The sequence below is a fragment of the Sphaeramia orbicularis genome, chromosome 10, assembly GCF_902148855.1.
Source record: "Sphaeramia orbicularis chromosome 10, fSphaOr1.1, whole genome shotgun sequence".
Classification (NCBI taxonomy): Eukaryota; Metazoa; Chordata; class Actinopteri; order Kurtiformes; family Apogonidae; genus Sphaeramia; species Sphaeramia orbicularis.
This window is the reverse complement of record NC_043966.1, coordinates 15,293,063-15,312,610: the sequence shown is the minus strand read 5'-3', so window position 1 is coordinate 15,312,610 and position 19,548 is coordinate 15,293,063.

Sequence of the window (19,548 nt, the reverse complement as noted above, 5' to 3'; positions counted from 1 at the left end):
GAAAGGCCTTCACAGACAGACAGACAGTCAGGCTGACAGAGAGACAGACTGACATAAACAGACAGGCTGACAGACAGACATAGAAAGACAGACAGGCTGATAGACAGACAGACTGATAGGCTGACTAACAGACAGACAGACAGACAGACAGACAGACTGACATAAACAGACAGGCAGACAGACAGACAGAGACAGGCTGACAGACAGACATAGAAAGACAGACAGGCTGATAGACATAGACAGACAGGCTGACAGACAGACAGACAGACTGATAGGCTGACTAACAGACAGACAGACAGACAGACAGACTGACATAAACAGACAGACAGACAGACAGACTGACAAACAGACAGGCAGACAGACAGACATAGAAAGACAGACAGGCTGATAGACATAGACAGACAGGCAGACAGACAGACTGATAGGCTGACTAACAGCCAGACAGACAGACAGACAGACAGACTGACATAAACAGACAGGCAGACAGACAGACAGAGACAGGCTGACAGACAGACATAGAAAGACAGACAGGCTGATAGACATAGACAGACAGGCTGACAGACAGACAGGCTGATAGACATAGACAGACAGGCTGACAGACAGACAGGCTGATAGACAAACAGACAGGCTGATAGACAGACTGACATAGACAGACAGACTGACATACACAGACAGGCATAGACAGACAGACAGACAGGCTGACATAGACAGACAGGCTGACAGACAGACAGAGGGGCTGATAGACATAGATAGACCGACAGGCTGATAGACCGACAGACAGACAGGCTGATAGACATAGACAGGCAGACAGACAGGCTGATGGACAGAAAGACAGACAGACAGAAAGACAGACAGGCTGATAGACAAACAGAAAGGCTGATAGACAGACTGACATAGACAGACAGACAGACAAAGACATACAGGCAGACAGACAGACAGAGACAGACAGACAGACAAAGACATACAGGCAGACAGACAGACAGAGACAGACAGACAGTGAGAGCAGCTGGGAGGCTGGGTGGGACAGCTGTGCTCTTCCGGAATGTTCTGTTATTTCCAGATCAGAAGTTTTCTTTTGACCCAAACCAAACTGTGCTTTCATGAGGAGCTGCCTGCAGGCTCTTCTACCTCCACAGCAGGCTTTGTGTGCCTGCCGTCCCTTGACCCCCTTTATAGTCTTGCAATATTGGTTTAGGAACAAAAGCGGCTGCTTAATTCAATAGAGCACCTTTCCCAATAAACTGGCTGGGCGCTCTTGCTGTGTGTGGCAGGCTGCACCACATGAGGCTGTTTTCATTGTGTCACTACCGTTGAAGATAAATGAGAAGTTCCCAGATGGAGAGGGAAGGAGACCGCATGTATAGGTAGGAAATATTACACCTACGGGGAAGCAGTGAGGGCTGCAGCAGAGTAGGAGTGTCTGACAAATAGTGTTAACCCAGCTTCAATGGAAGATCTGTACTGAACATCTGATATTTAGTGCCTCTGTCAGGTACCTGGGGTCAATGGGCTCCAGTGGCGTACAGCTGGTAAACCAACACCTGGACAAGGATTTAGGTTGTGTTGGGTGTTTCTGTATATTATGAGGATAGAAACTTTAGATTATTTTTTACTCCTCTTCCTACAGATGACCTGCAATGGCAGCTTAAACCTCACACTATGAAAGAAGAACAAGTAACTTTATCACAGCTGGGAGATGTTTGGGTCCTAGAGACGAGCATTTTATTTCACTACTGTGTTCCATCCATGGTTTACTGTTATTTATGCACCGTCATCCAACTGGAAAATTCCATTTTAGTTTGGACTTTACACTTTATTGTTGCAGTTAACTGTTTAATTATCAAGATTTTTTTTTTTTTTTTTTTTTTACCCAGTTCTGTTTTTACTTATTTATTATGTATATTGTGTTTGCTCATCTATCTATCCATCCATCCATCCCTCAGGTCATAATACAATAAGTAAACCAAGTAAATTCAAAGGTTGTTTTATCAGAAACACAGGAAACTGAAGCAAAACTGACTTTTTCACTAAAATATATCATTGACTGAGCATGAAAATAAGTGTGTACAACTACTGTCATTTATTAAACCACATGAGTTTTGCTGGTGAATCAATGTTGTAGAAGGTGACAGTGTTTCCATGGTAACTATGGAGCCTCTGAACGTCCAAATGGGTCATATCTGATGACCATGAAAAGATGACAAACTGTATTTTACTATTTACATGGATTTATGCACTTTCATCCGACTGGAAAGTTCATTTTACTGACACATTACAGTTTATTGTTGCACATCATGTTTAATTATCCAGATTTTTGACCCAGTTCTGTTTTCACTTATTTCTAATTTATTAGGTGCAGTGTGTTCTTCCTTTCTATCTTTCTTTGGAGTTAGGTTTCTTTCTCTTTCATTCCTTCTTGGGGGTTAGGGTTCTTTCTTTCCTTCTTTCTTTCTTTGGGTTTAGGGTTCTTTCTTTCCTTCTTTCACTCTTTGGGGTTAGGGTCTTTCTTTTTCTTTCTTTCTTTCTTTCTTTTTCTTTCTTTCTTTCTTTCTTAGGGGTTTGGGTTCTTTATTTCCTTCTTTCTTTCTTTGGGGCTCAAGTTCTTTCCTTCCTTCCTTCCTTCCGTTATCCTTAGAGGTTGGGGTTCTTTCTTTCTGTCTTTCCTTCTTTCTTTCTTAGGGATTAGGGTTATTTCTTTCCTTCTTTCTTTCTTTGGGGTTTGGGTTCCTTCCTTCCTTCCTTCTTAGGGGTTAGGGTTCTTTCTATCTTTCTTTCATTCTTTCTTAGAGATTAGGGTTCTTTCTTTCCTTCTTTCTTCCTTAAGGGTTAGGGCTCTTTCTTTTTTTCCTTCTTTCTTTCTTAGGGGTTCAGGTTCCTTCTTTCTTCCTCAGGGGTTCAGGTTCTTTCTTTTTTTCTTTCTTTCCTTCTTTCTTTCTCAAGGGTTAGGGTTCTTTCTTTCTTAGGGGTTAGGGTTCTTTCTTTTTTTCTTTCTTTCTTTCTTTCCTTCTTCCTTAAGGGTTAGGGCTCTTTCTTTTTTTCCTTCTTTCTTTCTTAGGGGTTCAGGTTCCTTCTTTCTTCCTCAGGGGTTCAGGTTCTTTCTTTTTTTCTTTCTTTCCTTCTTTCTTTCTCAAGGGTTAGGGTTCTTTCTTTCTTAGGGGTTAGGGTTCTTTCTTTTTTTCTTTCTTTCTTTCTTTCCTTCTTTCTTAAGGGTTAGGGTTCTTTCTTCTTTCTTTCTTAGGGGTTAGGGTTCTTTCTTTCTTTCCTTCTTTCTTTCTTTAGGGTTCTTTCTTTTTTTCTTTCTTTCCTTCTTTCTTTCTTAAGGGTTAGGGTTCTTTCTTCTTTCTTAGGGGTTAGGGTTCTTTCTTTTTTTCTTTCTTTCTTTCCTTCTTTCTTTCTTAAGGGTGAGGGTTCTTTTTTCTTTCTTTCCTTCTTTCTTTCTTAAGGGTTAGGGTTCTTTCTTTTTTCTTTCTTTCCTTCTTTCTTTCTTAAGGGTCAGGGTTCTTTCTTTCTTCTTTCTTTCTTAGGGGTTAGGGTTCTTTTTTTCTTTCTTTCCTTCTTTCTTTCTTTAGGGTTAGGGTTCTTTCTTTTTTTCTTTCTTTCCTTCTTTCTTTCTTAAGGGTTAGGGTTCTTTCTTCTTTCTTAGGGGTTAGGGTTCTTTCTTTTTTTCTTTCTTTCCTTCTTTCTTTCTTAAGGGTGAGGGTTCTTTTTTCTTTCTTTCCTTCTTTCTTTCTTAAGGGTTAGGGTTCTTTCTTTCTTTCTTCTCTTCCTATCACACAGGTCAGAATACAATAAGTAAATAAAGTGAATGATAACCACAACTCCTTTCTGCACATTCCAGTGCTTCTTTTTCCTTCCCTTTTCTCTGTACATTCATAAACAACACACATGGATGCTCTCAGTCCCACATACTGACCAGCTAACACTTATATTTATGTTAAAAATTAGACTATGTCAGATCCATACACAACAACTCAAACCTTTCCTCTTCACACAAACTCTATATATTTATACCTTTGTGTAAATCTTTAAATCTGTTGTCGATTCCCCCGTTGGACATCAATCACAGACGTACACATCTGCTTTAAAGTATTACATTTTGTTATATTTGATGTACTGTTCCCATTTCAGGTCTGCATTATCACTCGTCTTTTAGAAATGATGTTCATATGAACCTACATTCTAACTGTTGCATTATGTTTAAAACCTGCTTCCTCCACATGATTTAATGTAATTTCCAAGTGGCAAAATGTTGATCTTGTAAACATGTAAATTTAATTTGCTCAGGGAAAGTCTATTCCATTTGTTTTCCAACAACAGAATGAGTCGTTTGATTTACAACATCTGCTGCTTGTGACATCAGCGTTGTTAAACTTTTTATCGTTAAATTTCAGCATTGGTTATTGTTAGGAAAGATATCAGGGCTTGGTTTAAAGACCACCAAGCTGCAATAAAAATGACTCATGATGGATTGATTCATGTTTAAACCAAAAGATATTTTTTAAACCATAGTGTGTTGAGTCCTAAACTAAAAATCGTACAAAGATGTGATGCAAGTGCTGCACTTTTATGCTTTTTCTTCATCACCCTCCTCCTCCTCCTCTTTGTGGTTGTAAAATGACAAAATAAGTGGAAGATTCAATTACATTTTGTTGTAACACAATCAAGCAACTGATTATATGTTGCTTAAATCACAACTGGATTTCCAATTTGTTTATATATATATATATATATATATATATATATATATATATATATATATATATATACATATATGAACATGATTTCTGGAAGACGGGCTTGGCCTTAGAGTCATTCACCACATTTCAACACTTCAATAAGTCATAAGACGATCATGATCACAACATTTACCGACAGAATAACTACACTACTGGATACACAGTGTGGTCAGTGAACACACCGCACATAAACATATTACTGCACATTCACTATGTCCAAATCTGAACCTGTCCTGCCTTGTTTTGAGCATAAGAAACACTGGAAAACCCACTGATCCAATATTAGCATGAAAATAATCAGCTTTAAAATACATGATCATTTATTGGTATGTAGGATTCAAAGGAGTTTTATTTGTCATTCCATCACAAAGAAGAGAACGAAACTGGTTTCTGAGGACCCGTATTTGCCATATTAATAAAATAAATAACTAATAAATAAATGAATACATTAAAAACGACTAAAACTAAAGCTAATTTAAAATCAGTAAAATATACATCTAAAATTAATGTAATCAGCTGATACTCCAACAAATATAGTTTAGTTAAAGATACCAACTCCATATGTGCATCTTCCATAAGCTCCAACGTCACAATATTGCAACAAGCAACAAAACTGAATGAAGCAGTAGTGGCTTTTCCATTGGACATCTGCGCAAAACTTTACTAATATTTACTAAATGTTGAAAAAACAGAAGTGGGTAATGTTGGTTTTTCCTTTAAATCACAAATGTGATGATACGTTTATTTATTATTGCAAGATGACATGAGAAGTCACTCCATTAACATGGTGTTGAACGTAAATATTGTGTTGATTTACAGATATATTCATTATTATTAGATATTACCCCTCTATCCCGTACTAAATTAAAAAATGATTTGGTTTCCTGGTGTCTACACATACCCCGCCATGTTTCTTTGAAAACTCTTCTTCTTCGCTTGTTGTAACATCTGTCAACATCTGTTTGTTTTTTTATTCACGACTCTAGTTGCAGAAAAAAGTCTTTCCATTGCAATTTTGTGCGATATATCAATTGCAATACACCTGAAAAACCACCTCTCGCCACCGCATTAACTTTTAATCGAAAAATGAGTTTTGGCAAAATTGTAATTTTTCCAGTTGGCAATTTTTTATTCACAACTTATATTTGCACAATTTGAGGGTCAATGGAAAAGTGACTAAGACAGCTTTTTAAAATCTTGATATCAAAATTAAATATAAAAAACAAACAAACAAAAAACCCTCTATAGGCCTAAAGGGTTAATGCATGCTCTTTCCACTGATTTCATTGTTGTTATGGTAGACATCAGCAAAAGGCACTTGAAATGTAAGTATGAAGTGATATGTTTAATGCACTGTAAGTCAGAACATTTGACTTCTGTTGGAAAACTTAAACTTCACAATAGTACGACGCCATGAGAAATAAATACTCATTTAAAATATCTGATGTGCTTTATGTAGACACTAGCGTGTTGACCCATGGGGAACCATGGGCTCTAGATCCTGACTTCATTTATTTCTTTATTACTTTAACCTTTATTCAACCAGGGAAGTTAGTTGCATCATTGTCAGTACCGAGGGTGGGATGCGAAGGGGGGGTAACATCCACATGAGGGGCAACATCCTGGTCCACCAGCATGGATATTTGTTGTGTATTCATGCATGCTATACCACATTTGTCCAGCAGTCACTGCTAAAGTGTTCATGTGATTCTGGGCATAGCAACATGATTCTAAGGCTATTGTATTCCAAAATTACTAATATCTCCCAAAATATTGGTCCTATTAACTTGCCGTTTTCACAAGTCTCTTCCTTGACCAAAAACACAAAAATAAGTCAAACTGCAGTAGTTAGGTCTTTGGAGATGTTGTGTGATACCTGAGAAACACACACAGAGTCCACTTCCCTTTTATAATATAGCCCACCATATACATATATATATATATATATATATATATATATATATACACACACTAAGCCAAACCATATGTCATGTGAAGCACAAATCACATTTTATTTTTCAAATCTTCACCTTAGAATAACTCCTGAAAATTCCATGCGTCTGCAATGAATATTTCAAAATTTCTCGACTATTTTATTTATGGAAAATTTAGCTTTTACACCCCATTTTTAAGGCCCCAGTGTCAGAAAACCATCAATGCTGATATAAAACTGAAATTATCGATGATGTTTCCCATAACTGCAAACATTATTTTCTGAAAATATCATGCAAATTGCAGATGGTCAGTTCAGAATTTTTCTGAATTCTGGAGGTTTGAGGTAGATTTTTGTCCAAAAATAACACTTTTAAAAATATGTACTATGAACACCTTTTATCTCAGATGCATCACTTTTAATGTAAGAAAGACAACGGCACAGTGTGCAAATCCAAAATTCACTAAACAAATTTAATATAGCTGGTCTAGTAAAGTACTTTTGACAACTCAATGTCCCAAAAACTCAGGATGCATGTGTAAAATGTAGATAAAAATGGATTCAATGACCATGTTTTATTCACAATAGAACATAGAAAACAGAGAAAATGTTTAAACTAAGAAAATGTTTGAATTTTAAGGAAGAAAAAAGGGTGATTTTGGATTTGACGGTGGGCTTGTGTGTGTGTATTGATTGTATGTTTCTAGTGTGTGTTCCTCGGTGTCACTGAGGGCGTCAGTGGTGCAGGCTGTTGGGACACTGTCGACAGGCTATTGAAAGCTGCTGTTCTGTGTTTTACTGAACTGTCAACAGCAGTTAGTTACCAGAGCTGTTGACCTGCTCTTTTCACTCTTCTTCATAAACTAAATGTACTGATGCTGCAGTTTAATTACAGTTTCTTCACTTTGGTGTTTGCTGTGTGCGCTGAAAGCATGTTTTGCATTATACAATAATGTAGCTCCTTTAGATTTGTTATGTTTTTGACTCATCTACAGCTTTTCTCCTGGTACTTCAGATTACAGACCATAGATGTGATTATTACTCATTTTCCATGTACATTAACTCTGCAATAGACCTATCTCAACTCCACACTCAAGATCAGTTGGCTTTTACACACATTAAAAAAATGTTATAGTTAAGGGAAAAATATCAATGCACTTTATGTTAACTGGAAATATAAAAATCACTTAAGCAAAAGGAAGGACAAGAATGAAAACGACTTCCTTCCCGAAAGATACTGGCATCAAAATGTCTCCATGTAAGACACATTTCACTGATCCATTACAATATAAAAATGGAGATAAAACTGATTTCTGCTGTGATACAGACCCATTTGACTGTGTCATTGAGGCTTTGTTGTATTTGCACATCATCCCCCAAAGAGGAGGCAAGGGGTGTTGTTTTTGGTTCGGTTTATTTCTTTGTTCCTTTCCCCATTTTCTTATAATGGGCGAAATTTCAAATGTCTGTAGCAGCTAAACTATTTGTTGAATTCATACTAAATTTGGTTTATACGTTGTGAGTGACCCAGAATAGATGTCATTACATTTTGGGAAAAGTCGGTCAAAGTTCAAATTTTTTATGAATTTTTAATTTTTTTTTTCTCCATTTACTTATAATGGGTGAAATTTCAAATGTCTGTAGCAGGTAAACTATTTAATGGGTTCATACTGAATTTGGTTTATAAATTGCCCTGTGACCCAGAATAGATGTCAGTACACTTTGGGAAAAGTCGGTCAAAGTTCAAATTTTTTTTGAATTTTTAAATCTTTTTTTTTTCTCCATTTACTTATAATGGGTGAAATTTCAAATGTCTGTAGCAGCAAAACTCTTGGTTGAATTCATACCAAATTGGGTTTATACAGGGGTTGGACAAAATAATGGAAACACCTTCACCTCAAGATGATAATGCACCAATCCATACAGCTACAATTGTTAAAGAATGGCATGAGGAACATTCTAATGAAGTTGAGCATCTCGTACGGCCGGCACAGTCCCCAGACCTCAACATTATTGTTTATGTTTATGTTTATGTTTACGCATTTGGCAGACGCTTTTTTCCAAAGCGACTTACAGGGGAAAACCAATTAAATCACTCAATCAATCAAATTTTATTTATATAGCGCCAGATCACAAAAAAGTTATCTCTTGACATTTTATATATAGAGTTGGTCAAAACCAGACTCTAAGTCAATTCTACAGAAACCCAACAGAATCCTCCTGGAGCAAACACTTGTGACTGGTGACAGTGGCGAGGAAAAACTTCCCTTTAACAGCAGAAACCTCGAGCAGACCCAGACTCCTGGAGGATGGCCGTCTGCCTTGACCAGTTGGGGTTAAAGAGAGAGAGTAGAGAAGGGGAAAAAGAGAGAGCGATAGAGATAGGGACTGGGGGAGAGGGGGAGAAGGGGGGAGTAGGGGGAGACACATGGAGGCGGTTGAGGATAAGTGAGTGGTGATGATGAGGGCAGGGAAGAGGCCGGACCACCGCAGCAGGTCCAGAGATAATCGTGAAAGAATCTGTGGTTGTCCTGGGAAAAACCTTATTAGAATATTTAAAATGGAATGTTTGAAAGTGCTAGGACAGGAGGTGCTCTCGGAAGAGCTGGGTCTTCAGGAGCTTCTTGAAGATAGGCAGGGATGACTCTGTTCTTGTAGCACTTGGTAGAGCGTTCCACCAACGTGGAACGACCCATGAAAAGAGCCTGGATTGTCTTGTACAAGGTCTGGGGACCACCAGACTACGTTCCCCAGACGAGCAGAGTGGTCGTGGGGCGACATAAGCTTTTATCAGTGCACCTAAGTAGACAGGAGCAGACCCACGGAGAATTTTGTAGGCTAGGATTAAAGATTTGAATTTGATGCGGGCAGCTATGGGTAGCCAGTGTAACTCAATGAGTAAGGGGGTGACATGTGCCCTTTTAGGCTGATTGAAGACCAGACGCGCTGCTGCATTCTGGACCATCTGTAGTGGTCTGACAACACAAGCTGGGAGGCCCGTTAGAAGAGCATTGGAGTAGTCAAGACGGGAGATAACCATAGTCTGCACCAGGAGCTGGGTGGCCTGTTCGGTTAGGTATGGCCTGATCTTTCTTAGGTTGAACAGAGTGAAACGGCATGATCGGGTGACAGAAGCAACGTGATCCGTGAAGGTCAACTGATTATCAATCATGACTCCCAAGTTACGTACTACAGCCAGAGCCAGAGGTATGGAGTCAATAGTGATGGAGATGTCCTGCTGTATGGTTGGCTTAGCTGGGAAGACCAGCAGTTCAGTTTTGGACAGGTTCAGCTGAAGGTGATGGGCTTTCATCCATGCAGATATGTCAGAGAGACAATCTGAGATCCGCACTGAGACTGTGGAGTCATCAGGTGGGAATGACAGATAGAGCTGGGTATCATCAGCATAGCAATGATATGAGAAGCCGTGTGAGTGGATGATCTGACCGAGTGAGGTGGTGTATATGGCAAAAAGGAGGGGGCCCAACACAGAGCCTTGGGGGACCCCCGTGGTGAGGCAGTGAACTGCTGATGTGTGCCCTGGCCAGGACACACTGAAGGACCGACCAGTAAGGTAAGATTGAAACCAGGAGTGTGCGTGGCCTGTGATGCCCATGTTCCAGAGTATGGATAACAGGATATCATGATTGACAGTGTCAAATGCTGCTGATAAGTCCAGTAGAATGAGTGCTGAAGACTTGGCTGCTGCTCTAGCCTCTTTCAAGGCTTCTGTCACAGACAACAGAGCCGTTTCAGTGGAGTGGCTGATTTTGAAGCCAGATTGGTTGATGTCAAGGCATTATTGAGCATTTATGGTCAGTTTTAGAGATTCAAGTAAGACGTCGATTTCCACCGCCATCGTCTCTAAAAGAGTTGGAGGGTATTCTAACTGAAGAATGGCTTAAAATTCCTTTGGAAACAATTCACAAGTTGTATGAATCAATACCTCGGAGAGTTGAGGCTGTAATTGCCGCAAAAGGCGGACCTACACCATATTAAATTATATTTTGTTGATTTTTTAAGGTGTTTCCATTATTTTGTCCAACCCCTGTAGATTGCCAGTGATGCAGAATAGATGCCATTACATTTTGGGATAAGTAGGTCAAATTTCACATTTTTTATGAATTTTTAAAATCCTTTTTTCTTCTTCCATTTACTTATAATGGGCACAATTTCACGTCTGTAAAAACATAAATTTTGTTTCAATTTACTTCAAACTTGGCACATATATAGAGGCAACTGATATGCTGACATCAGCACATGCATAGACATGATGACATCACCTGGATCAATGCCAAAATAAGCTACAATGTGTGTGAGGGGTGGGGTTTGTTGTGCCTGGTACCACTTGTTTTTTTAAAATGATACAGTCTGATTAAAGTCTATAGGGTTCCGTTTTGATAAAAGGTCACACTATGACTACACTACTAAAAACAATCAGGGTAAGAACTTGAGCATGGTAAGTATCTAGAATAATCAGAGGTTGGAAAAACACAGATAAATAGGACAGATATCAATCAATAAATCAATACTTTTCAAACAGTAATACAGAGAAAGCATGACAAGGGTGAAGGGAAGCGAAAAAGCTTCCAAAAGTTGAACCATCACATCAGTAAACATGCCTCCTGGTGGTCGGCCTCAGTATAGGATCATAAAACCCACCCCTTTAGTGTTAATTAATGGAACATGAGCTGTCTTTACAGGTAAAGTTATCAGCATTTATTAGGGAAATATGTGCCTATGTTTTCAACTTTAGGATCATTTTTATTTTTGGCAAGTTACACGATTATATAAAAATAGGTGATCGACAGCCGTAATGGCCAATTGCTGTCAAAACTATGTCAGACTTGCAAGAGGAAATGAATGAGGCGTCTGGCCAGCAGGCAGATATCCTATCCACACATCTCTACTAGAGTTGCAGCGGTATGAGATTTTCACAGTATGATAACATCAGGGTTTCACACAATTATCATCATCGATTACAATGATCCTTGAAGTAAAGAATGCATGAGCGTAAACACTTCATCGTGACTGAGATTAGTTTTTTTTATGCAGAGATGTTTGTCTAAAGTATATCTTCTGAAAATAAATAGAAAAACAAGGAATCTGTGAACTTTCTGTTTGCAAAAAAAAAAAAAAAAAAGGCTTATTTTAGGCATATGTACCTGGTCACTTAATGAATATAATATGAAAATCATAAAAAAGAACTATGATATTAGAATCAAAGGTTTAAAGGTCCTTTAAACCGGATTTTAAAAAATCATTTGGAAGCTGAAAACAATGACGCTGACAAAGATATTAAAGTTCTGATTACACAGTAAAATATCTATATTTTTGAAAGAAATTTCACTAAAATGACAAAGAAAATGTCAAATGTGGACTTTAGAAGAGCCAGATGAAATATTAGGTTTATACCTGGATCCAACTAATGCAAAATTATGCAAATTAAGGATTAACTGCACACTGTTAAGACATGTACTGTATGTGTAATGTGATAAGGGATTCAAGATTCACTTTATTATCCAACATTGTCTAAATCTGCCTTGGGTCTGTACGAGTGATGCCGCCATAAAAACTATTACAAAGTCATAAAAACACATAGTAAGACATCTACAAGGAACACAGGAGAACATACATGAAAGACAATAAACATGCACAGAAAAACCGACCTACTTAATACATGGATAAAAATAATCCTATCATACTTGTAAGGAGCTATATCCTCCTGAGACCCAGCAATGCAGTTGTCCTTTGTAGTGGACAAGAGTTTCATGGCTTTACTTTAAAAAAAAAAAAAAAAGTCCACTGAAAAGCACATTATATATTTATTTATTTATTTTCAATAAAATTTATCTGAAAAAACTGTTGTATCATGCCGTTTCCAGTTAAGGCAATTATTTAATATAAAATGGCGAAAATGTGTATTTACTGGATCTCACGAGGATGTGTCGAACATATGGAGTTTAAAACTATCACAGAAGTGTTTAGAAAGTAGAGTCCTGATGCCAAAGATGTGTATGCATTATACTGTAGAGATACGACCTGAATTCATTCATAGCAGTTACTGTATTTGGCCACTAGAGGGAGTAGTGAGTCACTCTGCCAGTCTCCCACGGTGAAGAAAACTAACACTAAATCCAAGCTGATAATGACAACTGGAAAGAAATAATAATAACTCAAAGAATGTGATAAAAATTAGAAGCACTGTTGTTTTCACCACTGGACACAGAAAAAAAAGAAAAGAAAGAGTCTGATGCTGAAATCACAACGTTTCTTCTTAACAGGTGAGTTTGATTATGATGTTTATGAAGTTATTATGTGATATTATTTTTGCGAAATTAGCCGTTTGATAATCCATGATTCAGACTAAACCGTAACACTTCTGACTTTGTTTAGATACTTATAAAAGGTCTTTAATGCAGCTACTGACAATACAAACCACACAGAAAACAGAAGTAATGGGTGGTTTTATTGTGTCTGTTTTCTGTCTAAAAACAGAGTTAAGATAACAGAGCTATAATGTAAACTATCAGCTGACGCAGCACGCGGAGATTAGAAGACGAAGTGTTAGTGGTTTCAGTAGCTGTGGATACATTCATATGTGACTCCCCTCAGTTGTTGATCATTTGGAAAATCTGTCCTACATATAACCTTCATATAACCCTTCCAGCTGCTCTCAGATGAACTCCCTTCAGTACATTAAATAATTACACACACATACAGAACATAACCCTTAGGCATGGATATAGAAATAAAGCTGTGTCAGTTATGTATGGATTCTGTCCTTAATTCATCCACCACTATTTCACATTTGTATTGAAACTGGGACAAAGGAGTTCTTGAATCTATTCAACCCGTGATATCTCAGCAGGTATCTCCCCTCTGGCCTCCGCTTCCCTCATTTTGCTCAACTTGTTACATCGCTCTGAGGTAACACATGTCATCAGTGGGAGCCAGTTTGATGGGCCTCGACACTTTGAGGATCAAGATGACAGTTTCCCAATGAGAGCTTTTTACTGGCATGGGGAGCAAAAACACGAAAAAGAAAAAAAAACAAAAAACAGAAAAAAAACAGCTCCCGGCTGTCAGAGGCTGTAAATGGTGATTTTATTTTACTTCCCTAAGAATCAAAGCCTTATTGAAACTTGTCCAAAACCAGCATGTTTGGCCCTGCCATTAGGAAAGACAGCCATGTTATTTATATCTTAGCTAGAGGTTGTACTTAGGGAGGTGTTGGTAGTGCTTCACATGCCACATTGTGGCTTTTCTACAGCGACTGGCTCCACTGTTGTGCACTGTTAACAGTCTCTGTTGCGGGCAGGGTTAATTAATGCAGTTGGAATGTAACAAGTGTTGCTTGTCAGCCAAGAGCATGCCCGCTGGCATTTTATCAGCTTGTCACATTAATGAAATACGGTTCATGTTGAGATTGCTCAATTTCCATTTCAACTTTTAAACTTTGTCTGGCTCCAGCTAATGATGTAAGAGTTAAATCGAGCATTAAAGTCACAGAGAGGCTGCAACAAAAAAGAAAAAAAAAAAAAAAAAAATTCACCTACCCACTCAAACGCTGTTTTGAAGTTCTGTGAATGCATGAACATATAAGGTTAAGGGCTGCGATTACTCACAAGGCACAGACTAACACTGTATTTGTCATATAAAATCTCTGACTGTTGAGATTGTGTGGATATTTTGCCATCGAACCTTGAAGCCTGTGATAATCTTTTTAGAGGAAGTCATGCTTTAGGAGTAAACACAGTTCAAAACAGCCAAAAAACACATGGGATACAAGCTGCTGTCGTACTGATACACAAACTTTTAACAAATTAAAAACCAACAGAGATGTCAGTTAAAGGGGTCATATTTTGCTAAACCCACTTTTATTAGTCTTTGGTTCATTTATTTGTGTATTTGGATGCTAATAGTTCATAAAGTTTGAATTTGAACCCTCCAGGTGCTGCTATATTCAATCGAGTGGATTTCTACAGCCTGTTTTAATTCCTGCTTAATTTGTTACGTCTGTGACTACTTACATCAAGACATTTGCACATTTAAGGTCAAGACTTCCGACGAACATTTCTCCGAGTTCGACATAATTGTTTGTCAGCAGCAGTGGTTGTAGTAAAAACTGAAAATATGCCCAAACTCCGAACAGATTACATAAAATGTTCAGTTGTTGGTTGAACAGGACAGAGCAGCACAGCCATCAACCTGGAGGGGGTGGGGTATGAAGTGGTTAATTTGCATTTAAAGGGCCAGCGCTCAAAACAACCTTTCTGGTGTCATTACTCAGAAATAGGGTTGAAGATGGACCTGTGGAGTTGAATTAATGAAGAATTCAGACCCAAGCATACCATTTACAGTTTATGTAGACCACAGGGACATGTCTTAAAATGCATAATTCCATTTAAAAAAGCAAAATATGACTCCTTTAATTGTCTGATGGTATTATAAAGCTGTGAAGTCACAGTTGTTTAGGTTCAGATAATCTTTATAAACGGCACTTAATGACAAACCAAAGAAATTTAGTAAAGTGATGTTTACATGTTAACTGTTGAAAACGGAGAAAGGAAATGTGCAAACTGGGGACAGTGGATTGGAAATGTCATTTTCTAAGTGTTTTCTTGTAATTCTTCAGTGATTCATACTTTATTTATATTAAGGAATGCAGATACAGTGAATTTTAACCCCTACTCAATCTCACCCTGATTAATTATTACTAATCACTCTTTTTTTACACAAGGAAGTAAACTAATAAAAGTCTACACTAGGGATGCACCGATACCACTTTTTTCCAGACCGAGTACGAGTACTTACATTTGAGTACTTGCCGATACCGAGTACCGATACGAGTACTTAATAATCCCATTCCAGTTCTTAGTTCCTTTTGTAAATGTGCTTTATTGTTGTTGTCATTAGTCTGATTGGAAAAAAGTGCTGCTACTGACATTTAATGTGTTGGAATGAGCGTTTCTCAGTTAATCCACCAGGGGGCGCTGCTCTGAATTAACCATACTGGACAAATACCACGAAGAAGAGTAAAGTTTTTTGAGAAGAAGAAGAAGAAAGTCAGTAAAAACAAACATCGAGATGACAGAGGTAACACTAATGTGATACTAATATTGCAGCGTTTTCACTGGTAAGGTTTAACAGCTTAGCTTCAGCAGGAAGAGAAAAGAGAAATGAGCGATAAGTTTCGTTTTCACTTCTGTTGGCGGCGGTCCGCACCGCTCCATACACCCACTGGTATTCTCATTCTGGGAACACATCCGCCAGCACCTGGAAAACAGATGGAATGTACGCATAGGACGGACAGAACGCTGCGTCCGTATCTGTCTGTGTCTGTAACGTTACTTGCAGTCAGCTTTACTTTTATCATTTATTTTGAAAAATCTCCACACTCTTCATACTCCACACACATTATTCCACCGCCGCGTACCTGCTGCACTGAACTGTGAATGTCAAACGGCCGTAAGTGGTATCGGTGCATTTGTATCGGATATCTTTTACGAGTACAAGTACACACACTGAGTATCAGAGCCGACGCCGATACTTGTATCAGTATCTGTGCGTCCCTAGTCTACACACAATGGTAAACAGCTGTAGTACTGAACACAAAATAAAGTCAGGTTACTTTTATTCATTAAATGTATCTGTTGGATTCTAAAGAGAATCACAGGCAACAAAAAAACAGCCAAACTGAGGCGATAACTATAATAATGACAATTATACTCACAACAGAATTACAAAGTGTAACAGTGTGCAATCTGCTTTTTTCTTCCCTGACCTGTAATGTTTGATCCGAACTAAAGCCTGTATTTATCTGCCTGCCTCGTCTCCCTCTCAGTTCTGAACATTTACAAGTCACATCATGCCACTCCAACCATTATTACTCCTAAATAAAGACGCGTATCGTGGATTGCCTCTGCGGCGTTGTTCAGTGTAATGTTTCTTCCTCGGGGCTCTGCAGTTGTCAAAGGCATTTCCTACTGTGCACAGATGAAGGATTTTACAGAGAATAACACGAAGACTGCACTCCTCCCCATAACAACAACAACAGCAGCAGCAGCAGCAGCAACAAAAAGACTCATTTCAACATGTCCCATCAGCTGCTTTTACCTGCTCGCATCGCCATGGAAATACAACATGGGATGTGTTTTTAACCATACACACACACACACACACACACACTCACAAACAGGCAGCTCTGAGATATGGATTTTCACACTTTGTCACGATCACACGCCTCCATCGTTACACACAAAATGTACACACAGACACATTCTATTATAACTGACAGTTTGCCAAGGTACAATACTCAAACACATTAGCTACACACACCACACCCACACCTATTCATGCAGCCAAGCAGGACACAAAAGGTACAAAACCAAAACAGAGCAGAGAAGAGGAGATGGTTACAACAACCTCTACAAGTCTGGGATTTGTTTGTTAAAATCCAAAGCAAAGAGAAAGCCAGTGGGTTGTTTTTCTTCGTTACGGGTTTTGCTACTGAAATCAAACACGTGTATTTATTATGAGTTTACATCCTTGACAGCAGTTTAAAAAATAAATAATATAAATGTAATTTGTAGGTTTGGTAGGTGGTGACAAGATGCTTTAGATGAGAAGAATCAAGAGGAGATGGATTAACTACTGAGGGGTCTCAAACATATGATCTGTGGGCCAAAACTGGACCACCACAGGGTCCAATCCAACCTGTGTTATGAATTTGTGAAGTGTAAAGATTACACAATAATAGTCAAGTCATATCCCCGCATAGCCCAACTGGATCTCAAGTAAAATAATAGCACAATAACCTATAAATAATGAAAACTCCAGATAATTTTCTTGGTTTAATGTGAAAAAGTAAACTTATATTAAGAAAATACATAACTATCATTTTACAATTAAATGTGAATAACCTGAACAAATATGAACAACCTGACTTAAATAAGTGCCTGTTACGACATGTTTTGTGCATTAGTAGATACACTGTGATCTGTATGTTGTGTTAATCTTGACTTGAGATATCATAATATAAAAAGTGTTTATATTGTACAACAAAGTTTTCAACATGCTATCTGTTGTTACTCTTTTAAAAACTGGGATTTTCAGTGTCTTCTGTGCTTATAATTAACACAAATATAGCAGGATTTTATTAAAAAATAATTCCAATTTCCATAAATCATAACAAAATGACCAGTCCTATGTAAGACTGATCCAGTGAGACATAATGTATGAAGTTTAGTTTATTTACTTATTTATAACCTTTATTTAACCAGGGGGAAAAAAGCTCATTGAGAATAAAAATCTCTTTTTTAAGAGTGTCCTGGCACTCTGCAAGTGTACCTGATGATCAGCACCCTCTTGTTAAAGGTTAAAGGTTATCTTGCTTTATTATCCCTATGGGGATAAGCGAGATAGGATGTTACCCATCCTAATACACACACAGTGCCTAGCATTAGCATTAGCATGTAGCGCACATTAGGAGCAGTGAACTACCATTGGAGGTGTTCAGGGACACTGACCGGAAAATTAACCTATATTTACCTGTTTTTAATACTGGGGGACACTGGAACAGCTGGAAGAAAATCACATGACATGGAGAGAACAGGTAAACCCCGTAAAATTAATAATAAATTCACTGAACTAACACTGATAAGAGTCAGACTTTCAGCTTCACTAAGGTTGGATCCACTTAAAGCTCTTCACCTCAGCAAAGAGCAAAACAGCAATAAACCATCAGCCCACTTATCACTTCCTCATCACACTTTTTCACACCATCTTTGCACCTGAGAAAGGTGTCGAAAGCGACAAACCTATAAGCAGGTGTAAATATGTAATAAACAAAACAGCTTCTCTGTGGTTCAGCAGGAAACGCAAATCCACTATTGAACTGTTCTCATGCAAAAGCTCACACTTATTTATCACCATACACAACAACAGTGGATATTAGAAGCACTCACAGCACCTCTGTAACCAAGTGATTCAGTTTTAAAAGTCACTACAATGTAAATAGTATAATAAAAAGAAGTATTATAGACTTTACAGATTTTAAGAACTCTGCACTTTGCACTGAATATTTTAAGTATTAGACGGACTGTTAGAGGTTAGGGTTACCAGGAAGTAGTCTGCCACTTCATTGTATGAAATGCATATTCATGTTTTCAAGTGTGCATATGGTCTTTTTCATTATATTCTTGAACATTATAAGACAGAAGACATTCTGAAAGTACAGAGCAATAAGAAGAATATCAGCAGTGACTGTTTATAATCACTCTCTGTCATCTGAGTGATCCGCCCTTAGGTTCCCATCAAAACATGATGAATATGGTTAAAAATGTCTAAATAAATATTATGATTAAATTTGTGACTATATTTTTTGTCCTTAAAAAAGTGATTCAGGTTCTGAATGTTTTTTTTCCAGCTCTTGACCTTCAGGAGTGTCCTGTTGTATTTTAGATATAAAATATTCATGTCTTCCTTTGTGAAAAGCTGACTTTTAGCAGAAGTGAAGTTTTTATTCTTCACTAGTGATTTATTCTTTTGCCAGAGTTTTATCAATCACAACCAGTGCCACAAGTGGACTTGCAGCTCCCATGATCCCTCTGGCTTTTCCCTGGCTCCCATCCACAGCTTCAGTAGGAGTCAATAGCTGAGTGAAGGCAGGGAGGCTGAGGGTGAAGGACACAATGGGGCTCTGACAGGCTCCTTTTCTGATGGCCTCATGTGCCTTGTCGGTTGTGATAAGTTGCTTGAATAAAGAAAAACAGAGGCACAGCTGAGCATGCTAATAGAGTAATTGTGGCGGGATTTCAGACGGGGGCCGGAAGCCCGCCAGCTCTTTCGGGAAAGTCTTTGCAGCTCACCACGGCG